Genomic DNA, 11,186 nt, shown 5'->3' with positions numbered 1-11,186 from the left:
TTCTTCACCCATGAGCTGATCTCATCCAAGTCTTGAGTCATCTAGGTTGGTGGTAGCAGTGTGATCATATGTAGTGAAGGATAGGTAGATCTGTGTGTCATCTGCAGATTGCTGTCACTTGAGTCCATGATAGCCACTAGGTGAAGTGATCAGACATGTAGGTGTTGAAAAGGCCCAGAGAGACTTGATCCTTGTGGGACCCAAGTGAGGGGGATCTAGTGGAGGAGATGCAGCTTCTCATCACTACTTAGCGGATTCAGTACAGTTCCCGCTGACAGGGACTTGAAACATATATTTATTCTGGGAGAATGGTTCTTAAACTATAGTCTGGAATACTTCTAGGTTCCATGGAGCTGTTCTTGTCAGCAGGTTCAGTACCTGACAGTCTTCAAGCCGTGATAATAGTGGCTAGATATAGTCCGGTCTAGAACTCTCTCAAGGCACAAGGATACTGAATCAAATTGCAAAATTCCTTCCTGTGATTACAGCAGTGGAAGCTGGAGGTAACACATAATGCTAATAAATGGAAGCTCTATACTTAACAAAAGGAAATAAGTTAAAGAAAAATAGATACAAAGTGCTGATGCAAAACTGCATCCACACACAGGAAAGCCAGTTTGACAACTGGATGCAAAACTACTTTTGTTCACCAGTGTATAGTGCATTATCTACAGTTTATCTATTGGAAATCAGCCATGCTTTGGAATGGAGACAGTAAGTATAACAAAGCTTTGTAAATCTAGCCCCTGCTTTCCCTGAATCTTCTGGGGTTATGGGAACAGAGCGTGGAAGAGGATATGGGTGTAGGTAAGTGCGTGCATGGAGATTTTGCTCTTTGACTTAGATTCTCATTTCAGTTCTAATTTGGAACTTCTCCCAGTTCTTTGCAAGGACTGTCAAAATGACTGGAAGGAAAACCTTTAAAATAATAAACTAAATTAAAGATGTAATAGGATGTTAACATTTGAAATGACAGCTGCAATTTTCTTTTTAATCAAGGGCATTTTACAGTGATCTTCTGCTTCACAGTGCAAGGGAAATTGGTTTTGGGTAGACTCATCACATTCCTGGAAGCCTTGACTAATACTTAGCACTTTTTTTTACCTTCAAAGCACTATACAAAGCTAACATAAATCAGCTAATCCTTACAACATCCCTGTGAGGTGGGTCAGAATGACTTCAGTTTACAGATGGAGGATACTGAGACAGTGTTTTTAGATAACTGCTGAAGGTCATAGATGGAATCAGTGTCAGAGTTGGGATTAGAACTCAAATTCCTGGCTCCTAGCTCTGTGCTTGAATCGCTAGATAACTTCTCAAATAGAACAATCAATTTGGGAGCTGAAGGGATTTCACACAGTGGTTGTGATTCTGGAAGATCTAGATCCATTTGACATTTCTGGACATGTGCAAAATGCTGCTTTGATCAAGCCCATTTTAGTAGGGACTAAGGAACTTTTTTCAAACCAAAAGCAGTTACTCTGGAATTATTAGATAATAGGCATAGGAATGATGTTATAAAATCAGAATCCATAGGAATGATGTTATAAAATCAGCAGTACCATACCGTGCCATCCTTCCTTCTGAGCTAGTATTTCTCACCCTCCTTCCTTGATAAACCTTGTTTCTTGGGTATTCATCTGACAAATGTACTCTCAGCACCTCCTTGGGCTGAAAAGGCTATTTGTTAGGATCTCAGGCTGTGACTCCAGCTTTTCCTTTAAATTACAGGCTCGCTTCCTAGGCAGATGTCATCTTTAATGAATCCCCCAGAATGTATTAAAAATAAGAGGCTATATATAAGATTTTAGAAGCACATGATTAGGGCCCTACCAAATTCACGGTCCATTTTGGTCAATTTCACGGTCATAGGATTTAAATAATAAATTTCATGATTTCAGCTCTTTGAGTCTCAAATTTCATGGTGTTGTAATTGTAGGGGTCCTGACCCAAAAAGGAGTTGTGGGGAGGAGGAGGTCGCAAGTTTATTGTAGGGGAGGCTGTGGTACTGCTACCCTTACTTCTACACTGCTGCTGGTGTGGCGCTGCCTTCAGAGCTGGGCAGCCAGAGGGGGGGCAGCTGCTGACTCAGGGCCCAGTTCTGCAGGCAGCAGCACAGAAGGAAGGATGGCACGGTATGGTACTTCTGTCTTCTGCACTGCTGCTGGTGGGGTGCTGCCTTAAGAGCTGAGTGCCCGGCTAATAGCCGCCATTCTCCAGCTACCTAGTTCTGAAGGCAGAGCAAAAGTAAGGTGGCAATGCCACAACCCACCCCAAATAACTTGTGACCCACCCCCCGCAACTCCCTTTTGGGTCAGGACCCCCAATTTGAGAAACGCTGGTCTCTCCTGTGAAATCTGTATTGTATAGGGTAAAAGCACACGACCAGATTTCACAGGGGAGAACCAGATTTCATAGTCTGTGACACGTTTTTCATGGCCATGAATTTGGTAGGGCCCTACACAATGAAACATTCTCAACCCTGTCCCTCACAACCACCTGTACCTTAAAAGGGGATAGAAAGAGGTTAGCAGGATCCCCTTAAGACTTTTTAGGAAAGGATGGGAGGGAGAGTCCATCAAATAGGATTGATGTGTACTGAGCTGTGAGGAACAAGGGAGACGGGGATACCTGAGAAAATACAGCTTGTTTTCAGATTTCTTCTAAAATAAGGTAAAAATATGCTTACCTCACAGGGATTTTGTGGGGATTAAATAATTATTATAGGGCTTCCTCTGGGATTCAATAGTCCATAGTTCCACCATGCATTGACTTTGCCTTTCAGGTAGGGAGGCTGGATTCAGCTCCCTCTTCAGCCTTCGAGCACTGGTCTGAGCATTGTCAAGAGCCAGTTGGTTTGTGTAAATGCTTGGGAAGTGAGACAAGGCAGGAATTCTGTGTTTTGGAGTGATAGTAATGAATCCAGAGGTAAATTAGAAATCAACAGCTCTTACACAGATGAATTCATCTGTATAAGCTGCAGTGCTCTCTCAGCAGGAGACCCCACTGCTGTCTGATTGTTACACCAAACAACCCTTTTTAGCAAGGATACTTTTATTGCTGGCACAGAGTGCCCGAGGCAAGCAACAGCTGGGTTCGTTGCTTTGTGTGCGTCGCGCCAATGACCACAACGGGGTGGAGAAGCGGAGAGATTTATTTGGAGCTTCAAATAGGGCACAGGGAGACTGTGCTGTCTCAAGTCCTGCCACAGCGCAGCAAATTCCAGTATACATTTTATACCTTTGCCTATTTCACTACACAAGCTTATGCAACCAATTACCTGTTGCCCCGTACAATACCGTAGCCAATCAGCTAAAGCAGCCAGTTGTGTTTTTCCTCAGTAGCATTGCCCGAGCCTTGCCTTATTTGGTCCTATTTGTTACTGGTTTTTGCTAAACATTTCTGCCTTATCTATCTGTTTTCCAGGCCGACGCTGGCCTTGGCTGGTGAGCCGTGTGCAAACCTGTCTGTTTGTGTGCTAGCTTCCTCAGAGTTATGCAGGATCACAGAGGGTTCAAGGAGCACAGGGGCCTTAGTCTACCTGGGCCTAGAGCAGGAGGGCTTCCTCGACACTCGTGGTCTTCCACCCTCCTGAGTTACCTAGTGTAGTGCCCAGTGTCACCAATACTTTTATTATTACTACAGTAGTGGCCAAACTGCTAGATGCTATACAGACACATAGGGACATTAGGTTTCCATGTTAGTCTGTATCAGCAAAAACAATGAGGAGTCCTTGTGGCATCTTAGACTAACATTTATTTGGGCATAAGCTTTTGTGGGCTAAACCCCACTTTATCAGATGCATGGAGTGGGGAAACACAGTAGGCAGGTATAAATGCACAGCACATGAAAAGATGGGAGTTACCTTTCCAAGTGGAGGGTCAGTGCTAACGAGCCAATTCAGTTAAAGGTGGAAGTGACCTATTCTCAACAGTTGACAAGAAGGGGTGAAAACCAAGGAAGGGAAAATCACTTTTGTAGTGCTAATGAGGCCAATGCAATCAAGGGGGCCCATTTCAAACAGTACACAAGAAGGTGTGAGTCTCATCCAAGGAAATTAGTTTTTTGTAGTGACCCAGCCACTCCCAGTCTTTATTCAGGCCTAATTTGATGGTGTCCAGTTTGCAAATTAATTCCAGTTCTGCAGTTTCTCATTGGTGTCTGTTTTTGAAGTTTTTTGATGAAGAATTTCCACTTTTATGTCTGTTGTTGAGTGTCCAGGGAGATTGAAGTGCTCTCATACTGGTTTTTGAATGTTATAATTCTTGATGTCTGATTTGTGTCCATTTAGTCTTTTGCATAGAGACTGTCCGGTTTGGCCAATGCACATGGCAGAGGGGCATTGCTGGCACATGATGGAATATATCACATTGGTAGATGTGCAGATGAGCAAGCCTTCATCAGGGCCTGAATGAAGACTGGGGGTGGATGTGTCACTACAAAAACTAATTTCCCTCTGCTGATACTCACACCTTCTGGTCTGGTTCTCAGAATCATAGAAGATTAGGGTTGGAAGAGACCTCAGGAGCTCAAAGCAGGACCGACCCCAACTAAATCATCCCAGCCAGAGCTTTGTCAAGCTGGGCCTTAAAAACCTCTAAGGATGGAGATTCCACCACCTCCCTAGGTAACCTGTTCCAGTGCATCACCATCCTCCTAGTGAAATAGTGTTTCCTAATATCCAACCTAGACCTCCCCCACGGCAACTTGAGACCATTGTTTCTTGTTCTGTCATCTGCCACCACTGAGAACAGCCGAGCTCCATTCTCTTTGGAACACCTCTTGAGGTAGTTGTAGGCTGCTATCAAATCCCCCCTCACTCTTGTCTTCTGCAGACTAAATAAGCCCTGTTCCCTCAGCCTCTCCTTGTAAGTCATGTGCCCCAGCCCCCTAATAATTTTTGTTGCCCTCTGCTGGACTCTCTCCAATTTGTCAACATCCCTTCTGTAGTGGGGAACCAAAACAGGACACAGTACTCCAGATGTGGCTTTACCAGTGCCAAATAGAGGGGAATCATCATTTCCCTCAATCTGCTGGCAATGCTCCTACTTATACAGCCCAATATGCCATTGGCCGCCTTAGCACACTGCTGACTCATATCCAGCTTCTCATTCACTTGTAATCCCCAGGTCCTTTCTCTGCAGAAAAGGACCTGGGGATTATAGTAGTTGACTTCACTGGTACTCTGCCCAGGTACAGGGATCTGTATTAGTGGACCCCTGGTGCAGAAATGCTTCCTGTTTCTTAGGAGGCACCACTCTTCTTTTCTCCTTTCCTTTCCTCTACCCTTCCTGCTCAGTGGTTGAATACCTGTCCTGCCTTGCTGGATTGGGGAGTTTAGGTCTTTGGTTTCTGCCTCTAAGTTACAAGATAGAACAAGTGGGAGCCATTTGAATTACAGTAAAACCTTGGAGTTACAATCACCCTGGGAATGGAGATTGTTCGTAATTCTGAAACATTCGTAGCTCTGAACAAAACAATATGGTTCTTTCAAAAGTTTACAGCTGAACATTGCGTTACTATTGTTTTGAAACTATACCATGCAGAAGAAAAATGCTGCCTTTAGTTATCTTAATTTAAATGAAACCAGCACAGAAACTGTTTCTTTACCTTGTCAAATCTTTTTTTAACTTTTTGTCTTTATTTTTTTTAGTAGTTTATGTTTAACACAGTACTGTATTTATATTTTTTGTGTGTTTCTGCTGCTATGTGACTGCATGCTTCTGGTTCCAAATGAGGAGTGGTTAACGAGTCACTTCATAACTCTGATATTCATAACTCTGAGGATGTACTGTAACCAGAAAAGGAATTTCCAAATTTGTCTGTTCCACTATTAATGCAATATATAAGGACAGAGGGGGAAACATTTTCAAAAGTGCCTAATTCCTATTAAAACTTAATAGGAATTAGGTGCTTTAAACATTCTGGATCAAATTTTCTAGGAACAGGAAATAGGTGTGATGAGTAGTCACCTATTGGAATCTAAGGGACAGCACAGACCTAATTTCAATAATGAAAACATAAAGAAAAACTTTTGATATTTTCTGTTAAAAGTTTTGTGCCAACAATAAAGTCTGCAGTAAAGGGAGGTAAGTTAGAATGTAATTGTACATAGTCTTGAATGGGACATCATGTGGAAAACTTATCCTGATGAAGTACCTCCCTTAATGTACAGAAGAGGCCATTTAAAAAAACCCTACAAAGACTGAAAAATGAAATAAGTACCCCACTGAACAAAGTGCAAGAATAAAAATATTCACTGCATTTAAATCTTATTCTTTTAATCTTTATTTGGCAACTTCTAAGTTAAGACTGGAGCTCTGTATTTCACACCTATTTAACATCTGGTTAAACACCACTTAATCCTTTGGCATTGGCCAAATATGTTCCAAATAAGCAGAATATTTACTAATAGTATGCCAATTAAACAGTAGGCGTTTTCTATACACTTTTATTAGCCTAAATACTTATAGAAGAATCACATTTTTAATTTTCTTTTAAAAATAGAACATTAAAAATGGATTATATATTTAGAGCTATATATTTTGCATAATATAGCCCCAGTTCTGCATTTCTTTCAGAGCTTTGCTGGAGTTCAGAAACTCCATCTCACAGGTGTGTTTTCCATCTGTGTAGCTGCTTCCTGCAAGGAAGTCTTGGGTACCTAGAGAATTCCTTAGCCCTCTGGCCTTATTTCTACAAAGACATACACATGCTTAACTTAAGGCATTGTGAATGTCCTCACAGTGGTCTACTGTCTAAAGTTAAGCATGTGTGTAAAACAAATACTTTAGAAGACCATTAAAGTAGCAAAGTCAAGCATTCAAAGTTAAGAAATACCTGAATTAAGGTTGCCTATGCAATATTAATTTGGCATCTTGTTTTTATGATAGTCTTTAATTACATGAACACATTTTTTTTCCCCATAGGACTGTACCTCATTCAGCACATACGATGGGCGTTGCTCTGAGATGAATCAGGGTATATAGTGCAAGAAGCTGCTGTGTGAGGTACCCCTACCTCATTAGTTGCCCCTGTCTCCCCAGCCCTCCCCATTCCTCACCTATCTTCATTCTAAGTCATAAGAATGGCCATACTGGGTCAGACCAAAGGTCCATCCAGCCTAGTAGCCTGTCTGCCGACAGTGGCAAATGCTAGGTGCCCCAGAGGGTACCTGGTAATGATCAAGTGATCTCTCTCTCCTGCCATCCATCTCCACGCTCTGACAAACAGAGGCTAGGGACACCATTCCTTACCCATCCTAGCTAATAACCTACTAATGGACTTAACCTCCATGAATTTATCCAGTTCTCTTTTAAACCCGGTTATAGTCCTAGCCTTCACAACCTCCTCAGGCAAGGAGTTCCACAGGTTGACTGTGCACTGTGTGAAGAAGAACTTCCTTTTATTTGTGTTAAACCTGCTGCCCATTAATTTCATTTGGTGGCCTCGAGTTCTTATATTATGGGAACAAGTAAATAACTTTTCCTTATTCACTTTCTCCACACCATTCATGATTTTATATACCTCTATCATATCCCCCCTTAGTCTCCTCTTTTCCAAGCTGAAAAGTCCTGGCCTCTTTAATCTCCCCTCATATGGGACCCATTCCAAACCCCTAATCATTTTAGTTACTCTTCTCTGAACCTTTTCTAATGCCAGTATATCTTTTTTGAGATGAGGAGACCACATCTGTACGTAGTATTCAAGATATGGGCATATCATGGATTTATATAAGGGCAATAAAATATTCTCAGTCTTACTCTCTATCCCTTTTGTAATGATTCCTAACATCCTATTTGCTTTTTTGACTGCCGCTGCACACTGCATGGACATCTTCAGAGAACTATCCACAATGACTCTAAGCCCTGGTCTACACTAGGACTTTAGGTCGAATTTAGCAGCATTAAATCGATGTAAACCTGCACCCGTCCACACGATGAAGCCCTTTATTTCGACTTAAAGGGCTCTTAAAATTGATTTTCTTACTCCACCCCTGACAAGTGGATTAGCACTTAAATCGGCCTTGCCGGCTCGAATTTGGGGTACTGTGGACACAATTCGATGGTATTGGCCTCCGGGAGCTATCCCAGAGTGCTCCATTGTGACCGCTCTGGACAGCACTCTCAACTCAGATGCACTGGCCAGGTAGACAGGAAAAGAACCGCAAACTTTTAAATCTCATTTCCTGTTTAGCCAGCGTGGCAAGCTGCAGGTGACCATGCAGAGCTCATCAGCACAAGTGACCATGATGGAGTCCCAGAATCGCAAAAGAGCTCCAGCATGGACCGAACGGGAGGTACAGGATCTGATCGCTGTTTGGGGAGAGGGATCCGTGCTATCAGAACTCCGTTCCAGTTTTCGAAATGCCAAAACCTTTGTCAAAATCTCCCAGGGCATGAAGGACAGAGGCCATAACAGGGACCTGAAGCAGTGCCGCGTGAAACTGAAGGAGTTGAGGCAAGCCTACCAGAAAACCAAAGAGGCAAACGGCCGCTCCGGGTCAGAGCCCCAAACATGCCGCTTCTATGATGAGCTGCATGCCATTTTAGGGGGTTCAGCCACCACTACCACAGGTGTGTTGTTTGACTCCTTCAATGGAGATGGAGGCAATACGGAAGCAGGTTTTGGGGACGAAGAAGATGATGATGATGATGATGAGGTTGTAGATAGCTCACAGCAAGCAAGCGGAGAAACCGGTTTTCCCGATAGCCAGGAACTGTTCCTCACCCTGGACCTGGAGCCAGTACCCCCCAAACCCACCCAAGGCTGCCTCCTGGACCCAGCAGGCGGAGAAGGGACCTCTGGTGAGTGTACCTTTTAAAATACTATACATGGTTTAAAAGCAAGCATGTGAAAGGATTACTTTGCCCTGGCATTTGCGGTTCTCCTAGATGTAGTCCTAAAGCCTTTGCAAAAGGTTTCTGGGGAGGGCAGCCTTATTGCGTCCTTCATGGTAGGACACTTTACCATTCCAGGCCAGTAACACATACTCGGGAATCATTGTAGAACAAAGCATTGCAGTGTATGTTTGCTGGCATTCAAACAACATCCGTTCTTTATCTCTCTGTGTTATCCTCAGGAGAGTGAGATATAATTCATGGTCACCTGGTTGAAATAGAGTGCTTTTCTTCAGGGGACACTCAGAGGAGCCCATTCCTGCTGGGCTGTTCGCCTGTGGCTAAACAGAAATGTTCGCCGCTGTTAGCCACAGGGAGGGGGGAAGGTTGAAGGGGTAGTCACACGGTGGGGGGAGGCAAAATGCGATCTTGTAACGAAAGCACATGTGCTATGTATGTAATGTTAACAGCAAGGTTTACCCTGAAAGAGTGTAGCCACTGTTTTATAAAATGTGTCTTTTTAAATACTGCTGTCCCTTTTTTTATCTCCACCAGCTGCATGTGTTTCAATGATCACAGGATCTTCTCCTTCCCAGAGGCTAGTGAAGCTTAGAAAGAAAAAAAAACGCACTTGCGATGAAATGTTCTCCGAGCTCATGCTGTCCTCCCACACTGACAGAGCACAGACGAATGCGTGGAGGCAAATAATGTCAGAGTGCAGAAAAGCACAAAGTGACCGGGAGGAGAGGTGGCGGGCTGAAGAGAGGGCTGAAGCTCAAATGTGGCGGCAGCGTGATGAGAGGAGGCAGGATTCAATGCTGAGGCTGCTGGAGGACGAAACCAGTATGCTCCAGTGCATGGTTCAGCTGCAGCAAAGGCAGCTGGAGCACAGACTGCCACTACAGCCCCTGTGTAACTATCCGCCCTCCTCCCCAAGTTCCATAGCCTCCACACCCAGACGCCCAAGAACGCGGTGGGGAGGCCTCCGGCCAACCAGCCACTCCACCACAGAGGATTGCCCAAAAAAAAGAAGGCTGTCATTCAATAAATTTTAAAGTTGTAAACTTTTAAAGTGCTGTGTGGCATTTTCCTTCCCTCCTCCACCACCCTTCCTAGGCTACCTTGGTAGTCATCCCCCTATTTGTGTGATGAATGAATAAAGAATGCATGAATATGAAGCAACAATGACTTTATTGCCTCTGCAAGTGGTGGTTGAAGGGAGGAGGGGCGGGTGGTTAGCTTACAGGGAAGTAGAGTGAACCAAGGGGCGGGGGGTTTCATCAAGGAGAAACAAACAGAACTTTCACACCGTAGCCTGGCCAGTCATGAAAGTGGTTTTCAAAGCTTCTCTGATGCGTACCACACCCTCCTGTGCTCTTCTAACCGCCCTGGTGTCTGGCTGCACGTAACCAGCAGCCAGGCGATTTGCCTCAACCTCCCACCCCACCATAAACGTCTCCCCCTTACTCTCAAAGATATTGTGGAGCACACAGCAAGCAGTAATAACAGTGGGAATATTGGTTTCGCTGAGGTCTAAGCGAGTCAGTAAACTGCGCCAGCGTGCCTTTAAACGTCCAAATGCACATTCTACCACCATTCTGCACTTGCTCAGCCTGTAGTTGAACAGCTCCTGACTACTGTCCAGGCTGCCTGTGTACGGCTTCATGAGCCATGGCATTAAGGGGTAGGCTGGGTCCCCAAGGATACATATAGGCATTTAGACATCCCCAACAGTTATTTTCTGGTCTGGGAATAAAGTCCCTTCCTGCAGCTTTTGAAACAGACCAGAGTTCCTGAAGATGCAAGCGTCATGTACCTTTCTCGGCCATTCCACGTTGATGTTGGTGAAACGTCCCTTGTGATCCACCAGAGCTTGCAGCACTATTTAAAAGTACCCCTTGCGGTTTATGTACTCGGCGGCTTGGTGCTCCGGTGCCAAGATAGGGATATGGGTTCCGTCTATGGCCCCACCACAGTTAGGGTATCCCATTGCAGCAAAGCCATCCACTATGACCTGCACATTTCCCAGGGTCACTACCCTTGATATCAGCAGATCTTTGATTGCGTGGGCTACTTGCATCACAGCAGCCCCCACAGTAGATTTGCCCACTCCAAATTGATTCCCAACTGACCGGTAGCTGTCTGGCGTTGCAAGCTTCCACAGGGCTATCACCACTCGCTTCTCAACTGTGAGGGCTGCTCTCATCTTGGTATTCATGCGCCTCAGGGCAGGAGAAAGCAAGTCACAAAGTTCCATGAAAGTGCCCTTACGCATGCGAAAGTTTCGCAGCCACTGGGAATCGTCCCAGACCTGCAACACTATGTGGTCCCACCAGTCTGTGCTTG

The sequence above is a fragment of the Lepidochelys kempii genome, chromosome 2 (genome assembly GCF_965140265.1).
Source record: "Lepidochelys kempii isolate rLepKem1 chromosome 2, rLepKem1.hap2, whole genome shotgun sequence".
NCBI classification, from domain to species: domain Eukaryota; kingdom Metazoa; phylum Chordata; order Testudines; family Cheloniidae; genus Lepidochelys; species Lepidochelys kempii.
Note: the sequence above shows the minus strand (reverse complement) of the source record.